Here is a 21420-nt window from a genome sequence, read left to right as displayed (position 1 = left end):
ACCCGTAGCATGAACATCTGAGGAACCGGTGGTTACGGAGACGCTGCTAGTAAATTTAGGGTAGTGTGTCTACAATCAGGTCCATGCATACGCCGGTTCCGCGGCGCTGGCCTGTGACACACACCTGGCACTTATACAGACCGAATATACCGCACTAAGTTCGCGTCAGAAACATTTATACTCTCGTGAACACACCCCATTTGCGAACAGAGTGGCTGCTCCACAAAAACATGGATTTCCAACGCCCGCAAACAATAAATTTTAGTCGTGAACATGCCGCAAAAGCAGCGGCGACAGTGGGGAGCGGGACGGAGACTTCCACGCCTGCTTTCGAAACGGGCCGGTAGGGGGATTTCCGTGGCGCCCCTACAGGCCGCGCTCGAGGCGTATAGTCTTTCGGCTGAGCCTGTTGGCTTCATAAACTGCAAAAGGGCTTTTGTTGCCTTCTGCGAAGTCGACTCTAGGGGGTCGGTGTCCTAGAATAGTCTATAGTGTGAATGGTTGATTGTCCAATCGATTGAGCTCGGCGGCCAAAACACGTCTTTCTGATGAATACTGCGGGCAACGACAAAGCACATGTTCGATTGTCTCTTCAACCTCTCAGGCGTCGCACTGGGCACTACTGGCCATTCCGATGAGGAAGGAGTAGGGTTTTGTGAAAGCCACTTCCAACCACAGTCTACAAAGTAAAGTAGACTGTGGTCGAAACAGCCCGCACGGGAGATGGCGTTGGAGTAGAGCGTCCTGGTTATGGAGGCGTAGGCTGCTTCGTCAGTTCGCGCTGAGGACCTCCATTACTCAATCGAATACACCCATTTTTTAGAACACCCACAGAAACTCTCAGGTGTACAACCTTTAGGCCTAACGTGACAGTTTGGTCTGTACGGCGCGAATACGCACCTGCTGCTTGGCGCTCTCTTCGACCATACCATGTCAAAATGGAGCAATAGAATAGACGGTGGCTTCATATTGAGAGGGACCCAAGTTTGATTCCGGCCACGCAAAGCGATTTTTTCTTTCATGAAGAAGTTGGCTTTGCTGAAGAGCGTACGGGCGTGCAACGGCCTCAGTAAGGACAATAAGGCTTCGCTGTAATACATTTACTGATCCAACGACAGGACTCAAGCTTCGCCGCACGGGGCACCTTCAGTAATCTTGGTGACGGTATTCCCGACACCACGGCCCCGAGCCCCCAAACATAAGTTGTAACCAACCGTAACTATGTGTTGATAGGTGGAGGGTTAGAAACCACAATCGGTGGCTGTCGGAGCCTCCCAGGTGAACCTCCGGCGGATGGGCTTCCTGTCTATTTACCAGGCAGGGTGCTCCGGGACCTTTGAAGCTCCCAGGCAGCACGAGCATGTGCGGCCAATCTTTGCCCAAAGAACATTGGCCAGCCCTTTTCCCCCCGGCCAATCTTCGGCCAAAGTGTTCGGCACTTAATCCAAAATGGTCCTTGGCCGTGTAAGGCTGGAGCTTGGCTGTCATTCATTGGCCAATCTGCTTTGGCCGCTGATACCATTGGGTCACCGAGCATTGGCCGAATACGTATGGCCTACAATTGGCCAAAGACGTATGGCCTACTATTGGCCAGGCATGTATGGCCTACCATTGGCCAAGCATGTATGGCCTACCATTGGTCAATAATGTATGGCCTTCCATTGGCCAGATTCTGGTTATTCTATGCAGGCCAGAGGAAGCCCGCCCAAGGCTGCTGCCATGCATGCCCTGGGGCAGGCCGTTAACCTTGGCCGTGTTAATGGCACACAGGTGTTATGTAAATGAAACACAAACCAGTCAGTTTTATGTCTTTATTTGTCCTTACGCAATGCATGCAATTTCCTTTTGTTGTCTTTTAGAGCACTTGGATGGCATTCGCAGAGTATATTTATCAATTTCTTCATAATCAGCATCGTCCAGCGTCGTGCTTATTTATATTGCCTTTCTGTCTGTGTCTTCGTCTTTCCTTGCAATGTTTTCCCATGAATTCTTCATAATGGCTGCCCCAATTTCCTTTTCGGCTTCTTGGTCTGGCTTTGCTGGTCCTGGAAATGAAAAATTAAATAATTATGAAACAAACAAATGAAATCAAAGCAATAAGCAGACCTTCCTACTTTCTCTGACTGTGCGCGGGGACCCTTGAATTTCAACCCCATCACCATTGTACGAATGGTATCTCGAATTTCCCGAAAAGTGGCCGCCACAGCACAGATGTTTTTCTTTTAATGACGCGTGCACGTTGTTTTGAAAAAAAATGGCCACCACAGAACAGAGCTTGTTTTTTTTAATCACGCGTGCACGTTAGTTTTTGTTGCTGCGACAGTTGCGGTGCTGCGAATGAGCACTCACCGCCGTACTTATAGAACATTTTAACTATAATGTAGAGTACCACTAAGTGCAACTAGGTGCTGCTCGAATGGTGTTTATGGCTTAGAAAAGCTTCCCAGGGGACGCGCTCACCACAGTACTCCCTAAAAGTGTTAAAATATGTACAACAACGGCTGGGTCTATCTGTTGTAGCTATCGTTGAACGCATATTATCGGCAGGAAGCACTGATTCAAGTTCGGTGGGGAGTGTGGGCAAACATGCGCTATAATGGCAGTGCAGATTGAGGCGGGCGTGTGTGCGTAAATGTGTGCTTTACTTATGGTGAAGAGTCACTCAACCAGACAATGTCGTGAGCACATGCATTCTGAGCAGTTTTGAAAGCATGCGAAGCCCGCAATTGCTACCGTAAACGTTGGAGCAACTGTTCTCCTGCACGCAACTCGAGATCAACGGCAAATTTGGGAGGGAGCACTATCCCGAAACACCAAAATTCAAGATGGCAGCAACGATCCCTCACCAAGAAAAAAAATACAGGAAGCAAATGCACCTTACATTTCACCAATGTTAGTCATCGCTTTCAAAACCATCGAGACAGTTTCGCCGAGTCAGTTTCAAAAAAACATTCGCAGAATTCCGCTTGAAGTCCGCCCCAGTCTCATGCCCTGACAGTAAACCATGCAGGCTACCTTCCTCCGAACCATCCCGTGCATTCCTTATGCCATAGTTACCAAAGGACCCCCCCCCCCTCTTTAAGTTTTAATCATCCCCAGATTTCGTTTTCAGTCTTATTAGGTATGTTCACTTTCCGGTGAAAATCTTGCAGGCATAGAGGAGGTCGCGGTCTCCGAAGCGTCACCGCATTGATGCAAGAAAAGCGATACATTCAGCATGAGCTCACAACCTCTCTAGTGCACAACAAAAAGCAACCCGAAAAGCCGCTGGGGACACAATGACCAGGATCGGTGGCGCCTGTCGCCTCCATGGAGGAACAAGCTTGCTGGCCGCACTCTTCTGCGCGTCGCGGTCCCACCGAAGGCGCCCCTCTCCAGGATAGCTCCTTCTTTGCTTTCGGTCGACCCTTCCGCAATTACCTCTTCAAGTTTCGCACGCCACAGACAGGCCAGACATTCCTCCCTTTCTTCCATTGTAAGAGGGGAAAATTTTGAATAGGCTGGTTTGGCGAGGGCCGCGACAGTCGTGTTTGCGTACTTTGGAGAAGCACAAGTGACACCCCCCCCTCTCTCTACCAAGGGGGCTGGTACCCGCGATTCTCAGCCCCCCCCCCCCCCCCCCCCCTGCAACACCATACCTTTAACGATGCCCCTGTAAACACGTTTGTTGATAAGCTTATAAAAAGAACTGACACCGAACGCAACGAAGACGACATTAATACAGAAAGTAAGGATGAGTAAATGCACACGCGCTTAAGCTACCTTGTTTCCTTTCTTTCTCTCGCGGCAGTTTTGCTGTGGGTAGGGGGGGAGGCAGGAGATATAGGAATGACCTAAAGGCAGCAACGTCTCGCAGCGTTTGGTGAAGTAAAATCACTGCGCTTCGGTAACACTTATTAGGGTTCTTCACATGAATGTTAAAATAAAAAGGTGGAACGGAAGTAAATTAGCAACGTTAATTTTTCACATCTACTATCGAAATGGGGCTTTAAATGCTGATGTTGCGCCTCTATTTAGCATTAGTTTCCGCGCAGTGTGGCCCAAACCCAACCCTGGAACGTAAAGTCATGTCATCCGACAAAAAACATCCCGTGCACCGAAACTGCCACACCGAGACATCCTGCACCAACATGTGCGTGCACCGAAATGTAAATGTAAGTACAGTTCAAACATACAATATTTAACGCCGAAGTATGAACGAACAAAGGAAAAAAAGCATTCTGGAGCAACAAACAGCAACAAAGAGTGTACGAAAAAGTTAAGAAAGAAAAACGCAAAAAATTTCAGGGGGTGCTTACGACTCTGAGAATGTGAAGGCGAAATTTTCTGTTGATATGCCTTGAAATTTCGTACGAAAGGTACGGCCACCCCCGCCCACACTTTTTTCCTGCCTTGGCTTCGGGACCATTTTTTCCTACACCCCTGTCAATACATGCATAGCACAACAGGGCTAAACACGCTTGCAAATACATGAAATTGAGTAAAGGAAGACCAACATACCTTCAAACGCCGTCACCATGCACTGCCCTAGAGGGCACTCACGACGAATCGCAGGACGCCGCTTCGTTGATGTCCCTCGTTGCACCGAAATTCCAGTACACACACACAATCGTCCCCTCAAAAAAAGACCGAGCACATAGTACGGTAGAAATAGGCGAGTCCTGGCTTCCTGCCGCGTATAATACACGTGACGGATGCTGCTCTAAAGTTGAGAACGGTAGTTTAGATTGAAAAGCATCGAACAAGTTAAATAAACTGAAATTACGCGTGGAAGCGATCGCAAATTACCCCAACGTGCCTAGCCGCCCAACTTTTTTGCCGGCCATTGCTTACTGGCTTTGCTTTGGCTTCAGCTACTGTCGTCTTGCTGCTGGCTGTGGCTAATGTTCAGTTTCGGTTTCAGTTTGTTTTTTGTTGCTGCGGAGGTGCTTTACAAAATAAATAACTGTAGGAGATCCCATAGTCATACACCATAGAATTTCTCGAAACTCTTGAGCAACTTTATGTCATAGACTAATACAGTAATATCGGCGTCAAATGAAACGCGAACACAAAAATATGAACCTAGAACGTGCAAAACTGAAAAATACTGTTCGCAGAGTTCATATGTTGGTATGTTTGGAAATCCACTTTTCCAAATGTTGTTTTTGTAACTAATGCACGCTTCATTTTGGCTTGCATAGAAAGAAATGGCGCTATTTGTGGGTTCAGGTTCATATTTCTGGGTTCGCGTTTCATTTGACGCCGATAGTACGTCAACGTACATTTGCTAGATCTATTTTGGTTTCACCCGTTCTTGCAAAACCTCACCCCACTGCTGAGCGCAGTCGCTGCTTGAATAACTAATGACCTCATTAAAAGATGTCAAGTGAACTTCACAAGTTGAAGAGAAACGTAAATTTTTTATGCGCTACCTTGAGCTTGTCAGCTGCTTTAAAACGAGATTGAAGTTAAATATTGGCTTCTTTCTAGCATGAGGCCGTTGCTTAAGTGGTCAGTACGCCTATATGTAATTACAACAGATATATTAGGGTTGTTTAGCCACCTAACCAAAAACAACTTTTAAAGATGTTTTCGCATACTTTAGGCAGTGACATTTTTGTTAATAAGAGCTTTCAGACGTTTCACGCGCGGATTAAGGAAGTTTAGCTGTAACAATTAAAAGCAATGTGAAAGGTGCAACATTGCAAACAGGCGGGTGCAGTACGCGAAGCAGCAACTTACAAAAAAATAACAAAACCGGAAAGTCAAAAAAAGTGGCTGGAGGGAGAGGGGGAAGGCTAAAGCCAGCAAAATTAGAATAGGTGATATCTCAAACACTGATGGCGTGGCTCCTGTTTGTACGTAAGGGTCACAAGTTTTGTATTTATATAGAGCGCGCGAAACGGGCGTGTGGCTGCCTTCAGTTACAGGAGTGGAGGGGGGGGTAGCCTATGAGGAAAATTCCGAATTTTATTAGACCACCAGCAACATCGTAAACAAGGGGTTTCAGTTAGAGTTGGAACTGCGACTCACCGCTGCGTCGTAAAATGAGTGGCGAACACAGCTAGAGGTTTTCTTTTTTTCCCCATCAGAAAAACAGGGATGGACGTCCGCATGCCGACGTTTATTTTCTTTGCTCGGTGGAAAGATTGCCGAGCAAGTAAAATAAATAAATTTTTGTCATACCTTTCCCCTGAATTCTGCCACCCCTATGTCAGAGCTAAAAAGTGTCACTGACAATCCACCTCCACAGAGTGGAATGCCTAATGATATTTATAGGGATAAAAAGTTCCCGTTACACATTGTAGCGTGTAGCGTTAACGCTACACATTGTATTTAAAACTTTGTCATAACGGCCATTGTCTGCTGCATATTATGCATTATCTTATCAACAATGTGTTAGGAGGTCCCCCCGACAGTTCGTACTCTGGAACCTCCTCATGTACTCCGCTTATCTATTCCTTTATATGTATGCTTACCCTTCAATAAACTTCAAACTTCAAAATGCACCTATCCCCTTATCCCCCCTCTCCTACCCCTCCTCTTCCCTCAGTTACATTCAGCTCGACGTTTGAGCCGACAGTAGACCTTCGATTGATTGATTGTAGGGTTTAACGCGCCGACGCAACGCAGGCGATGAGGCCCGCCGTAGTGGAGGGCTCCGGATTAATTTTGACCACCTGGGGATCTTTGACGTGCAATCTCGTACACACGGGTGTTTTTGCTTTTCGCCCCCATTAAAAAAGTGGCCGCCACGGCAGGGAATCGAACCCGCGACCTCGTGCTCAGCAGCGAACGCCTTAGCCACTGAGCCACCGCGGCGGGAGACAGTAGACTTTTACTTCCTGCCTCAAGTTTTAAAACAAGCATATCGTCCCGCACAGAAGCGATGCTAATTATTTCTATCTTTCGAGAGAAAAACAATCTATAGAAGTAGCTGAAAAGCGTTTTAGAAACCACAAATGTCCGCTAGGCCGGAAATGTTCGTGAACAGATTGGAAGCGACCGGTGCAAGAGTAGAGCGCATGTGGGAGAAACGGGATGGGAGTGACGGCGGCGTAGGGGCAAACATTTTTGTTTAGGCGAGAGGCGACCTCATGCCGGATCCTCCTTGAGCAGTGTCACCCGTAACCTCCATTGGTGTGTCGTTCACTATATAGATGGCTTGTTACTGGCGATATAAAATATACTATTCAAGTACTTGGCCAACTGATATCCTCACAAGGAAATTGTAAGGATGTAACTATTCGTAATGCTGCTGTAATAATTCATTTTGGAGACAGATTGATCACCTCGGCTGCGTAAAAATGGCGACAGACAAAATCGTGAAGGAACAATTCAAATGGGCTATATTCGCTACTTTGAAAAAAAAAAGCCGTGATACACGTTGCCTGGGTGACAGTATGTTTGTGGTAACGACATGCACAAGGTTATTAAAGCGATAATTGAAAGCATGCTATGACGTTGCAGGGAAACACCGCGTAATGTTCCTTTAAATCTCCATGTTATAACACGCATACGCGTTTCATCACAACCACGGAATACATTATTTCCTAATTCAGGACGCTCCCAGCAGGTGCGTTCGTAGTATGAGGGTATTCACAATCGTATGTATAGCTTGTATTCAACAACCTACGTGCAACCTCGTAACGCATGTATTATCCTTTGTGCATGTCAGGACAGTTCTTGTTGCATGGATGCCAGAAATATAGTGTTTCGCAACTTCCGTGGTTCCCACCTTTTTTTATGAATAACTCACGTCGTTTCAGAGCGTTCGTGGTTCATACAAATATACATTAGAGCGTAAAACATTAGCATGGCATGCAGCTATCGTAAAATACTTATTTCGAATACCCGAAGGGTTCTTTTTTTTGTCCATGTACTCAATTATATAGGAAATATAACCGAAATGAAACGTCAAGGATGTTCCACTCACCAGTGACGAAACGTGTTTTCGGTGAAGCAGCGGGGTCGCAAGACATTTTGGCACAGCGAAGTATGCAGTCATGCATAGCAGGGCTAAGGGGTATGTTGTTATTACGCCGCAAATTTAATAACATTTATTAACACAGCACATGTCTCAAATGAAAGGCTGATGTGAATCAGTAGCGCCACGTGTCTCACGGGCACTTAGCTGTATGCTAGGAGCATATGCATGTGCGTGGTAGGCTGGGAGAATAAAAATGAAATGACTGGTCTACATGCTCATTGCCTGTTTTTGCTTTTATTCATGGGTATCACGCCTAAAGTAACCAGAGCGGTGCGGTGCTTCCAAACACAACACGAATGCTAGTTAGATCCGTTGCAACAGCTGCCGTTTTTTTTTCGTTTTTTAAAAAGAATGCCCTTACGTCGCCTTTGCGGCGCTAACTTAATATCCTCGTATTGGTGAAAATGTAGCATTTAGGGGTAACTTTTTGTTTAAGCAAGCTTCGGCGCAAAAAATATTTAAAATTTAAGTTAGCATCCTACACACTAATATTTCAGTTAAAGCAAGTCTGATGTCAGTAGCCGTACCTGCTTTATCAGAGCTTATTAACTAAAGGAGAGATCTTTGGCCATCATTAGCTGACTCAAAGAAAGGGGTATTCGCTGAAGAGGTCACTGCCACCGCCTGGCACTCGCGAAGCTACATACCATGCTACTGCATGCCACATAGTCCCCGCGGATAAGCGGCTCGTTCCCCCGCACCATTGTGTTTCCCGGCCACCGCGACCCCTCCTTCTACAGGTGGTCACGTACACACGTGCAATTCTCTGGCCGGAGATCTTTTCTAGATGGGTGGCCGCACAGAAAACGAGTATTCCGTGGCCAGATTTTTGTCGTTCGTCTTCGGACCTCGGCTGGCCAAACAAACAACAAGTATTCCGCGGCCAGATTTGTGTCGTTCGTCTTCAGACGTCGGCTGGCCAAACAAACAACAAGTATTCCGCGGCCAGATTTGTGTCGTTCGTCTTCGGACCTCGGCTGGCCAAACAAACAACAAGTATTCCGCGGCCACAGTTTTGCCGTTCGTCTTCGGACCTCGGCTGGCCAAACAAACCACAAGTATTCCACGGCCAGATTTTTGTCGTTCGTCTTCGGACCTCGGCTGGCCAAACAAACAACAAGTATTCCACGGCCAGATTTTTGTCGTTCGTCTTCGGACCTCGGCTGGCCAAACAAACAACAAGTATTCCGCGACCAAATGCATGCCGAAGAACCTAAGTTCTCTGGCAGCCCAAACTTTTCCAATGGCCAAACAGGCCAAGCATCGGCCAAAGATAAGCCAAAGGGTGGCCACGTTTTCTGTGCTACCTGGGAGCTACTAGCGTAAGGTTTGAGGAGAAAGTACCCCCTTCCCTGATTTTTTCTATGCTGTATGGAAAATTCCATCCCACCCCTAAACCAGATCTGTCCCTAAAAAGGGCCCGCACAGAAGTCTCTTTTCCTCAACTTCCAACCTTAAGGAGGGATTGATAGCAAAATAGACTAAAAATTGGATGTTTTTGTTATATTACAAAAATATTCCAACACTCCTCGAGAACGTCCTCACGAAGTGCCATCCTGAGATGTGCACTAGAAGTCATTTAAAAAAGGCGCCAAACGCGCCCCCATGTGGCCGCGCCTGGTCACTTCAAGTGTCGTGTGATGCACAGTGGTGTTTACATTGTTATTTTTTTTTAAATATGAGTGGTTCTAAAATATGAGTTACTGTCCTCCACTGCTCGAGTCCATTCTTTACCAGCTAATTTCATTTTCATTCCGTTCATCAAGTTATTGGCCTTTTCCTTCTTCTAGTCCTGTCTCTTGGTACCAACTCTGTTGCTCTGGCCGTTCACACCGGACTTTTCGAATGACCGTCTCTATGTGGGAGACCCCCTTTTTTGGCGCCGTCTTTTGTATGGGTTGTCTCGACCCCAGTCGACTTTAATTTGTAGACTGTGGTTGGGAGTGGCCTTCACGAAAGCCTACTCCTTCCTCATCGGGATGGCCACCAGCGCCCGATGTGACGCCTGTGGGGCGGAAGAGACGATAGAGCATGTGCTGTGTCGCTGCCCCGAATACTCTTCGGAGAGGAGCGTGCTTTCCACCGCGCTCAGAAGATTGGACAGTCAAACACTTAAAGTAGAGACTATCCTAGGTCATCGGTCTCCACCATCGAGTTCACAGAAAGCGGCGAAAGCCCATCTACGTTTTCTGAGCAAAAATAATTTGCAGGAAAGACTGTAATGCACAAACGGGACTAGAGATTGCGCCTTCCAACTCCTATTTCTTCCTCTTCTCCCGCCCTCGCTGTTATCCCCTGAACCTCATTCCCCCAGTGCAGGGTAGCAAACCGGGCTCTACACCTGGTTAACCTCCCTGCCTTTCCGTCCTTCCGTTCTCTCTCTCACCGGTTGTCATTTTGTCTAACTAAATGGCCAGCCCAAGCCCCATTTTTTTCATTTCAGCTTTGATATCTACTCGAGATTCTTCCCGGATCCAAAATTCTTGCTTACTGTCCTGTGTTACTTCCATTATTCTTTATTCCATGACCCTGTGGGGTGACCTAAGCCCTGTTGTATATTTCGTGTTTCTAATTCCTCCCCACTGTCCAGCACCGCTTGAAACCTTTGTTGGCGCCGACTGGAAGGGGAATATCCCCGGTCCACTGGTCGTTGGAATGCGTTCTCGGCTGAAGGTTATGACCACGGTGGCGCTTCCAGAAAGCTTACCAGGGTGGTTCTAGAGGAAAGATCTTAGAATGAATTTCGGTGGGCATCTTGATGGCTGTCGTTGTACTCGGCTACAACTTCGAACTTTGTAACATTCGCCGTAAAAAGTTGTGTGAACTCACCGCTGAGTTTCGCGATCTCGGCGTTGCCAGCAAATATCGAATAATGCTCACCGCAGTGTTTGTTTGTGGTATTTACGTCCTCGTGCACGCACCGATTCTCATCTAGCTGTCTTCTTCTGCGGGTACTTTTGAAAGCTTGGTCTTTAGACGCTTTGTCATTGTACCATTCCATCTAGATCTTCATACGTGACGCTCAGGGCCTGACGTTTCACGCCATTACTACCTCTTTTCCACGGAATGTAAACACTCTAGGGAGAAGACAAAAGAGACAGGAGGCCGTCATACTGAGAAGCGTCTACTCCCTGGTTTACTCCTTTAGCCTTTTTTTTACACGGTGTTTCTTACAGGAAGACTCATACATCGTGACACCGGCCGTAGTGTTAAAACCTGTTTGGTAATTCCATTTTATTGTTTTAGCGGCAGCATTGGCCAGCTTTTGCCCTTTTTTTGGCCATTTCATGCTATATAATTTTTTCGCTGCCAATCCCATGTTTTCCTCATTTGTTCCCCGCTAGTGGCAAACACTCTTTTACAAAGCGTAGAAGTAAGGGCGGGAATAAAAAATCCGACAAAGCAAAGGAAGCTGCGATCCGCGATTGGGCTTGTCGTCTCCAGCGCATCGTTTCCAGTATTCCGAAAGCAACTCGATCCACTGTCGGTGGCACCTCTCTTGAGACGCTGACTCCACGCGGTCGTTCTGAGCTCTGCAATCCTTCATTGTGTTGACGCAGCGGTGCCAAGACCAACAGAGCACCGGAAAACCTTTGCCAGAATCCACAATGAATTGCTCACGCAAAAAAATTCTATGAGCCCAATTCTAACGCTCCCCTATTGTAACGTGCACTTACGTTTACCTCGGGAATTCGAAAAGGTAAATCGGCGCTGATTCTACCGCGCAGATATAAAAGACATGACACCACGTACCTGGACGAAGGCATTTTATTTGACGCACGCAACAGCGGCAGCAAAGTACCTAGTGCTTCATGTTCTTGCTGATCCAGCTAGCATTTTTATTTAACTGGAGTGGGGCACATTAAAAGATTTGCTATTTCAAGCGCCTCCACTTTTATAAGTTTATATTTGATTCGGTCATTGGTTCTTTACCCGTGTCATTATAAATTCTGCTGAGGGCAGTCTACGTTCTCGAACCTATCTTTGCTGAGGAATAATGACCCTTCGTTTGCGCCAATTGCACAGTCATGTCTCGGAAACGCCTAGTATGCGTAATGCCGCTGGCGTCCCCTAGCTTTTTGCTAGTAAAGTTACCTTGCGTTTGAAGAACACTATTTTGTGGTTCCTCTTCAGAGCTAAAATTACTGAACGGATGTAGTAATTGCAATAGTAGCAATACATGGAAGTTTTTTTGGACAGACTCAAGATTAGTGCGTTTTTGTTTGATTCAAACAATCGATCCTTAGCATTAAAAGCTTTATAGTAGTTCGATGTATCGTATGATTTCTTGTTTCCCAGAAAGCCTTTCAGGCTGGACCCAGTTTTCCTAGGAGATTGAAGATACGAGTTTGGGATTATGATTTCCTCACCTTCGTCGTCAAATAAAGCTTAACACTTTAATAATCCTATCCACAAATTCCTCTTTAAACAGGTTCGAATTTCGTTTGTTACCTATTTGATTTTTGAGCCTTTTTAGGGCATACCGAATGCCTGAATTGGGTCCCTACTCCATTAAATTTTAAAATTTCCTAAATCTTTTAAGGTAATCACGACCCCTCATTCGTGCGCAAATGTTAGTGGTAGATATTCAGAGTCACTCTGAGACGGAATAGTTAACAAAAATTTATTTCCTGATTGAAACAATGGCTTGTATCCTCCAACTGTTGTGCGCACTTTTTTAACTCAATTTAACGGGTGAGAACATGGTCCACCTCTTCCTTCTTGATTATAAATTTTGCCCATACGTGAACGTCGACAATGAAACCAAAATTTCTTATAGGCGTCCGGAAGGTAGGTCTCGGAACAGGGCGAGTGACTCGTGCATTTGCAACGGGGGCAAAAATGGGAACAGAAACGCAGAACTTACAAAAAGCATAGAAAATATTCCCTATTGGCCGAAGCAAGCTGTCAATTATCTTTTAGCAACCAGCTTGCAACTTTTGGGGCTAAAGATTCGAACTTTGTGTCTGGACTCATCTTGAAATCAGGTGACCGATGGGGCTTTTATTTGCAAAAATAAAAACCCCTTACAGGTCAGCATTGCGCTATGATATTAAATTGTTATGACCCCCCCCCCCCCCCCCCAGTTGTCCTAATTTCCCATCTTTGAAACCAGTGTTCTTTGACAACGCTTTTCTCACAGACTATTAATTTCAAGGAAGCTACAGTACAGTCAATTCAAGAAGGTTTAGAGTCATAGAAGGTATTTGTATAGTAATATTTTGACCTAGGCTTGCTGGCTGCATTTTTAACACATGAACTTATTTTAAAGCATACAATATTTATAGGCAGTGTTCGAACTAATAAACCATTTTAATTCAGGCTGACATTAACCGTTTGTTTCAATAAAGCCCTAGTTTTATCCTCACTTTATTCTGGGTGCTTAGAAGCGGAAATATATTTATTTGGCATATTTTCAGTCTAGGGATAACGGGTATAATTACGAGCCTACCTTAAAATCAGGAAGGTGCTACAGCGGCAAGTGCCAACTGGATCCGATTCCATTTGGGTGTGCTCATGCTAATAAGGTGAGTAAAGTTACTTCATTAAATTCACGTTGTTCCTATCAGACGTACACTTTTCGTATAGGGTAAGAGGTAGAATGAATGGCGAACTTGATAGCTGTTGATGAAGCAGCTCTAAATAACACTGTGGATTATCTTCTTTAAATCCACGAGAATTAGGGTTTTTGCAGGTGAAGGCGATGTAATATTTAGCGTGCAGTCTTCAGTAAGCGACCAAAGTTTAGCCGTCTCATCAATCCCGAATAATGTTGTAGTTGCCGAATGCAGCCCGAACATGCGTCTGGTGCTGCGACAACAAAAACTGTTGCAGGCTTTAGGATGCCGACACAGCAAGATTTTGTTTTGAAAGACGATAATCCTACTATGGCTACATACGTATTTTACTGGAGCAGACCACATAATTATAGCTTCGCCTCAGGAGCGACAATATTTTGATTTTCAGGTGGTCACTGTTGACACAGAAATACAAGACATAATGAAGAAAGAAATAAATACAATAGACATCAAGCACGCTAGAAGTTAGAGATATTTCAACAACATTTAAATACTTAATTTTTCTCGAATAGGAATCACGGTGTATGAAACAGATTCATACGCGAGTGGTTTAAATATGCTTTATTTTGTTTGTGGTGTGTACAGGGCACTTCTGTCCTACGCGATTCTCTGAAACGTGATTCCCTGGCAATGTGCGCTCAATAGCACTCAACCTGGAGAACTCAAACCAAACGTTTATGCACATTTGTGTAAGGTGAAAAATAAAATCTTCGTTCTACACACTCATATAAGAGAGTAAACATTAAAGATCCCAGCCCAACCATCTTGAACTAAAGCGTGTACTTATTACCAATATTACTGCATGATAGGTCATTGTTAGTACAAGCATTGGGATAACAGCTTGATCAACAAATATTTTACCTATGCTTTACAGAGTTCATATCTGACGCCAGGCATGCGGCAGGTTGGCTGTGCATTCCTATGTATAAATAAGACAACCCAAAACCAGGAGTACGGATATTTTGAAGAGGGCACACCCTGCAAGGTAATAATTTAGGATTTCTGCAGTATATAGCGTCTGTAAAGAAGGTTGTTTTTTGGGTGACGAGGTTACTGTCGACCCAGAGGTAGGAAGCGAGGCGATTTGTCGTCAGACAAAAGACAAAGCCCGGCACAGGAAACACACATGACAAAGCAAAGCAATGAAACTGAAACCTACTGCAATACGAACTGTCACTGTATAAAAATGCAGAAATTCAGACAATTGTCTAGTAATGGGTAGCAATTGCATGTCTCTTGTCTAGAGGGTGACTTTTTTACAGCAAGATTTGGCTGTAGCCAAACAGGTTTGGGTATTTCACTGATTTAAAGTTTTCTTTGGTTTCTTTTCCACAATGGGGTAAATTGATACCATTACAGCAACGAAGTGCCATTGCTTCCCCACTTATGTATTTTTCCGCCGATGAAAGGCGTAGTCCAGGGCTGGTTCGCTTTCGTTATTTGCGACCAGTATTTGCAATGCTCTTTTGCGGATTTTGTTATTTATTCTTCGGATTTAGGATGAGATGTATGGGATACATATTTGGATTTCTGTGTTAGTTTTTTCGTTTTTATTTGTTGATGTATGTTTTGTTTTCAAAAATAATAATCAACCAACTGTGTCATTTAACGCTATTACAAGGACATGCATTTTTGTCGAAATGTTGGGCGTCAGACATTTCTGTTATTTTTTATTCGTATTTCTAACGTTCTTTTGTGGGTATCTTATTCACGCTCCGGTTTTTCGAGACGATGTATAAGGTGGATATTTTTTTTATTTCGCAATAGCAGTATTCAGTTCTCTTAAATGTCAGTATCAAATACAAAAATTGCCTACTTCGTTCCACTTGAGGACGAAGTCTCCTCCCATTGACCTCCAACTTCTCCTGTCATGCCTTCCTCGAGTCCATTATCTGACCCCCGAATTTCCATATGTTCGTCCCTCCATCGGGTTGCTTGCAGTAAAGATGGTTGTGGTTCGTTTCCCCGAAGTTCGGTGTCGATCAGGAACCCCATCGCCCGGGCTCCGGTTGATTTGGCAGGAGGCTGGCAGGGCGATGGTGTTGAAGTTCTTGGAGACGGCGGTCGAATTGACGAACTCGAGGCGTTGTGGTTGATTAAGTGAAACGACGAGTTTATATATAGCTATTTACAGTAGGACGACTGGGTACATGAGTAATGAAAAGAAAAACTTCAAACTTCAGCTAGACGCTAGCTCCTAGTGCGCACAAATCACTTGAGCTTCTCAACTTCGTCTAACTCTCCTACCCTCGGAGCGTACAAAAAACCGCTCGAGAAACGACGGCCGAGACTGTCTCGCCACAAGATCCGTCTAGTTGCCCGGTACGGCGCTGTACCCTAAACTTCCGAGGCGATCTTAACCTCTAGCCTAGGGGGCTCACAAATCTCAACCTAGCTTTAACGGTCGAGGCTCCTTGTACCGCCGGGAACTGCCCAGCTCAGCGCTCAGACAAGAACGATTTCTAACGTCCAAGTTCGGCCTTATAACACCTTAAGATCACACTCTCTCGGGTACGACCCTGTAGCGTTCGTACACCCGTAAGGGAGTTCCCAAATTCACGTAGACAGCTGTCACTCAGTGCGCTACGAAATATTCAATGAGGCGCCGCCATCCTTGGGTCAACGGCACGCTCGCGGACGAGCAAGGGCGCGCGACCCCGCGGGGTGAGAGCGAAAGGTGGCGACAGTGCACCGTGCCGATCGGGGCGCGTTAACAATGGTGTCTCACGCGGCGCGCGCTTCGACGCCGGTAATTCCACCTCCTCCGCGTGTTACGTCGACGATTCTCGGAACCCGGCAGCGCCGTCTGCATTCTCAATGGGGGATTATCCCCCTGGTATTCGGTGGGCCAGACAATCCGTCTCCCGTGCGCGCCGTGACGAATGTTGAGTCCACAGTGTTGAGCCCCCAGACAGAGTGGCGGGTTCTCACGCGCCGCCCGGGTGCCTGGCCGCTGATCTCCTAAGTGGACCTTACAACTCCCCCCTTTAGGACGGTTACTGGACCTCTTGGTTCAGTCAATCCGAAAAGAATTTAGAAGGGCCACTCGTTTCATCTCACCTTCAGCAATAACAGCGGAAGAAACAAACAAAAAAACACGTGGAAGGAGCTAGGTATAACCACAAATGAGCCCACTTCCATTTCTGCAGGTGCTCCGAACCCTCTCTCACCTAAACTACAAACAACACCTATTCACTAGCCGTTCAACAAGGACGGATTACTCTAGCAAACCGAAAACACAAAAAATGCTGAAAACACTAAGTGCAAGTAAAAAGTCAAACCCTGCCGTAACCGGCATGTAGTAAGTGAAACGATCCTGGACAATCGCCCAAGTGGGTATGCGCCACAAACTGCGCAGGAGGCCGCCAGGTTCTTGCTGCGGCAGGAAACTAAACGTCCCCCTCGCGAGGGGCACGATAAAATGCAGAGCATTTCCTGGGGCGCACGACGTTAATGTTGTTGCACTTGTTGGTGTTGGTTGTTGTATTGTAATTAAATGAGGAGACGTAATTACGTGTTCACGTGACATCATTTATTAGCAGGTGCGTATGATTATTCTGGCGCAGTCGGAAGAGCACCATGTACCTCGCGTTCCGCCCGCAGGTAGTGAATGCATTGTATCAGCAGCTTCTTGACGTAGTTTCAATTAGTCAAGGATATAAGGCGCGTTCGTAGCCCTCCATTCTGTGTCGGCTTTGTGGCGCAGTGGGTAGAGCACCATGTACCTTGCGTTCCGCCCGCAGGGTCGTGGGATCGAAACAAGGCGCCGGTATTTTTTTATATAGTGTAGGGGGAGGGGTGCGGACTACGATGGACAACTAGAACGGTTGATATCGTGAGTGAAAGAAATGCTCTGCATTTAAAAGAAATTGGGTCGTGTCTCCGGGGCGCGTAAACGCCACGAACAACGAGACAACTCAACCTATAACACTGATGCGCGCTATAACAGCAACTATGCACAAACATTCCCGCACTCGACAACAAGAACAAAAGGAATAAGGACTGGCAAAAAACACGGGCAATTTTGCAGTCAACAGAAATAAAACGTTAAGAAAGTTTCCTTTGCCACTATGTGCACGGACGCAAAGGTCCTTCTTCACGGCGTAGCATGATAGCGTTCCTTTAATAATATTCGGCTGTGCTTTCGCTCACTTGCGGTGCATAGAAGGTTCAGTTCGGTGCGCGGATCGATCAATTCGGTGCACGGATCGAGCACCCAAGGCATCTCGTCGCGCACAACCGCGGCACACCCACATACACACCACCGACGAAAAAGGGCGGGTGAACGGGAACGTTCACATTCGCCGTGCGGTATTAAGGCTGCGAGGCAATTCAATAATGGCCTCCCAAGCAACACTCTGAAAACAGGGTATTTGAGTATTTCCAACCCCTCCGCAGATGATCCGGACCGTGTAGCGCTGCAATGTCAACGCAAGTCTCGACAATTTAGCCCCATGGGGCGAACACAGCTTCGGGGAAAACGGAGTGGTAACGCACAATGCGACTTCGCTTCCTGTCCCATAGGCCAAGTGGCCATGCCTCTCCAATGCCTCAACGTAAGGCAATGCTGCGCGCTGGCAGCGTGAGCGCAGGGGTGATGCTGGAGCGGAATGGCGGCCCGCGAACGCGACGACCTTCTCGGGATCATTCTTTCCCTTACGCACAGACTGCCCCACAACAACAACCTCACAAGCACCTGTCATTACCAAAAACCGCTCGTGCACGCTAGGGGCATTCTGAGCACGGCCTGACAAAGACAGTTTTTCAGCTGTCCCAGCACGCACTTATCCTGATAGAACTCAAAAATACAACTCAGAAATAGGCCTGTGACACACTGCCAGGTAACCGAACTTAGTGCGTCAACCCTTCCAGCGCGGCTCCCGACTAAATCATAACCGGTAGTAAAGCTACCAAGCTCTATCTCAGACACCGGTACCGCGAGATCGCCGGTTGCGTCCCGTTCCTCTGTTTCAACTGTAGCTACCTCCTCACACGGCTTTTTCCTCTCCTTCGTAACCTCCTCGGAAGCTCTTATTCTTGGTTTCGCAGACTCCACGCATGCGATTTGGTGTTCTCCATCAGCCTCCGCGGTTACAATCTCACCATCAAGACTACCTAGCCCACGCGACATCTCCGTATCGTTCCTACCCTCGTCAAATGCTCTCAGCTCATTCTCCTCCGCCTTCTCGCGCTCTCCCTCACTTTCTCTTCTTTTTTCTGCATGTTCAACACAGTATACCTTCCAAGCTCCCTTATCTGCCCTTAATCCCTGCTTTTCCTAAGCCTGATCGTCAACTACGTCTCTTTTTCGCTCCATCTCGTCACATGCTTTCTCGTCTTCTCTTTCCCTTCTCTTCAGGGTGAGTGCCTGAACGCCCGACATGGAGTTCACCTTCTCGTGCAACTTTCCAGAGGAATTTGGAGCGCGGCGGGCCCAAATACTTTCCTGTGCGACGCCAATCTCCTCCGGTCCACCGATTAGAGCTTGGGCACTGCCCGTGCTAGCATGTTCAGCATGCATTAGCTCAGTGTCTGGTGGTGCAAAAGTAACTGGGAGCCCTACACTCGTGACCACGGGGCTACCCCTTGACTCTGCTCTTATACCGGACGCGGTCGCGAGAACACACCGCGTGCTCGCCTCCCTTTCCATGCAGCTGTTCTCGGCTGATCCGCTCGCCACCTGTGCGCAGCCACGGCCGCTTATCTCGTTCTCGCGCGGCTTCCAGATGAAAAACAGGCTTCCCCCATTCAACTTTGCTGTCCGTGCATAACTGGGCCTGCTCGAAGGGTTCTGCCTTATGCGCTGCAGCTCCATCCCCAAATTTCGCCCGCGAGGCTGCTCGTCATGTTCGAGCATCGCTTCATTACAACGCTCTACGGTGTCATCACCGGACGCGCTTACCTCGTCGCTACTTATCCCAATGTCCGTCTCCACGCGTTTGACACTGGCGGAAATGCTAGCCTTGTGTAGGCAGTCACGGCTGCTTACTTTGTCATCGCAGTGTTCAACTTCCAAACACGGGCCGGAACCATTCAACTTCGCTGTCGCTATACGACCTGCGGGGTCTGTGCCCCGTTGCTTCTGCTCGCGGGTGTCCGAGCGTAAGGGCGTCTGCCTTTTCCGCTCCAGCTCCAACTCATACCTTCGCAACCTCTCTTCAGATTCGAGCTTCAGCTTTTGCATGCGCTCTTTCGATTCTCGCGCCTCTCTTCTCTCTCGCTCCTCCGCTTGGCGCGCTTCTTTTCTCTCCCGTGCTTGGGCTTCGCGCGCTGCTTTTCTCTTTCGCTCCTCCGCTTCGCGCGCTGCTTTTCTCTCCCGTTCTTGAAACTCCAACTTCATTCGTCTAAGAATTATTGTTATAGACTCCGCTTGGGCCACCCCTCCTGCCGCCGTTCCTTCTTGAGTAGCGCCTCATGTGTCTGACCATTTCCGTCTCCTTCCGCCATTTTCACTGCCATGCTCCGCGTGACTACCATGCAACCCCAGACTCAGCCTATACCGCCACAACGAAGCGCAAGAAATCCCACTCACCCGCACCTTCGGTGGTCGGCCGCCCCGTCGTTGGCCCCGTGCGCTGGCTTGGCTCTGGCGCTCGACTCCGCGCAGAGCCCGGCAGCTGCCGATGAAGGCGGGCTTGTGTCCGCTTGCGTCCGCTTGCTGCCCCTAGTTGTGGCCTGGTGATTTATTCGGCCAAATCCTGTCGGCTGCGCCAGTAAAGGTGGTTGTGGTTCGTTTCTCCTTGGAGACTTAGTTGTACGCAGCAACCGTGGTTACCAGCCATGCTCATCCTCTGCCTACAGAAGGGCGTTGTGGCTGTCAACCGAGAAATCCGAAGCAGCAGCCTGACGCGAGAGGGTGCATAAAGCTGGAACGAAATACACCCGCTACTGCAGTGAACGAAAGAGGGATATGCGAGTATACTCAATGACTAAAAAAGAAAAGAAATATGACTTCGGCAAGCGCCCTGCCCGCGCAGCGAAGTTTCTTCTGCCGGCGTTTATCCTCGATCGTTGCTAAGCTATGTCGGCCGCAGGCAGTTCCCGGAAGTTACGCCAGACAACCGAAGGTCTCTCCGTTCGGAACTCATGCCACCGCGATTACCCCGTCATGCATCCACAAAATGAGGCAAAATATATGTCTGTCTCTCTAAATTCAATAAGGCAATGACTTTTAAACCGAAGGGAGATATATTGTATATACTAAGCAATCATGGCGGGGAAAAGGTGTTTATAAAGAAGAGTTTATGAATTTTTACCATTTCTAGACGCTTTCAAATGCCGCAAGCTCTCCCTGCAAAGGAATGAATGGGGTAAGGCAGCAAAGCAGTACAGCGCCCCCCCCCCCCCCCCCCGCCCCCAGCCCAAAGAATATAAATTTAAAAACATAGAAATTTTCTACTTCCACTCAAACAATGCAACACCCTGCAGCCGCATGCTCTCGAACACACATATGTAGCTCCACCATCGTGAATCTACAGTCTTTTTCCCGTAGATTCATGTAGGTATGAATACTTAATTATTTCTACTAGTTCTTTTGAATAAGAAGAGCGCCAGCGCTTGTGGCGACAAACAGCCGCAAAAGTTGACCAGGTTCCTTGAATACACTCTTCGGTGTCCAGGGGTTGGCCGAAGCATTAAACTCAGAAGGTGTTTTGAAGGCAACAATTAACGAACATTAAGTTTGTATAGTCACTACGACTAATGCTTTTACAAGCAAAGGCCCTCAGAGGCTCGCCCTTGCGGCGTTACCTGGCGTCGTTGTCTCCTGTAGTCACGCTTCTAAAACACAGAGGCGTTTTCAAACGCCTCTCGCTAGAACGAAATGCGTAATAAAAGAAAAGTCTAATGTAAACGAAACTGGTTCCCAAC

The 21420-nt window shown here is 47.2% G+C and overlaps 1 long non-coding RNA gene across 1 annotated transcript in view; it reads left to right on the top strand.

Annotated features, from left to right (window-relative positions):
* LOC144173464 (uncharacterized) overlaps window positions 1–13500 on the top strand; it is a 28443-nt gene extending 14943 nt beyond the window's left edge. Inside the window, exon 4 of the long non-coding RNA XR_013323282.1 lies at window positions 13393–13500. This is a non-coding gene — a long non-coding RNA (uncharacterized LOC144173464). The remainder of the gene's footprint in view (window positions 1–13392) is intronic.
* The last annotated feature ends 7920 nt before the right edge of the window (window positions 13501–21420 follow it).

Source organism: Haemaphysalis longicornis, unplaced genomic scaffold (genome assembly GCF_048455015.1).
Source record: "Haemaphysalis longicornis isolate Haplotype H1 unplaced genomic scaffold, Haemaphysalis longicornis Haplotype H1 scaffold_3, whole genome shotgun sequence".
NCBI classification, from domain to species: Eukaryota; Metazoa; Arthropoda; class Arachnida; order Ixodida; family Ixodidae; genus Haemaphysalis; species Haemaphysalis longicornis.
The sequence above is the reverse complement of the archived record's forward strand: the minus strand, read 5'-3'. Positions and strand labels throughout refer to the sequence as shown.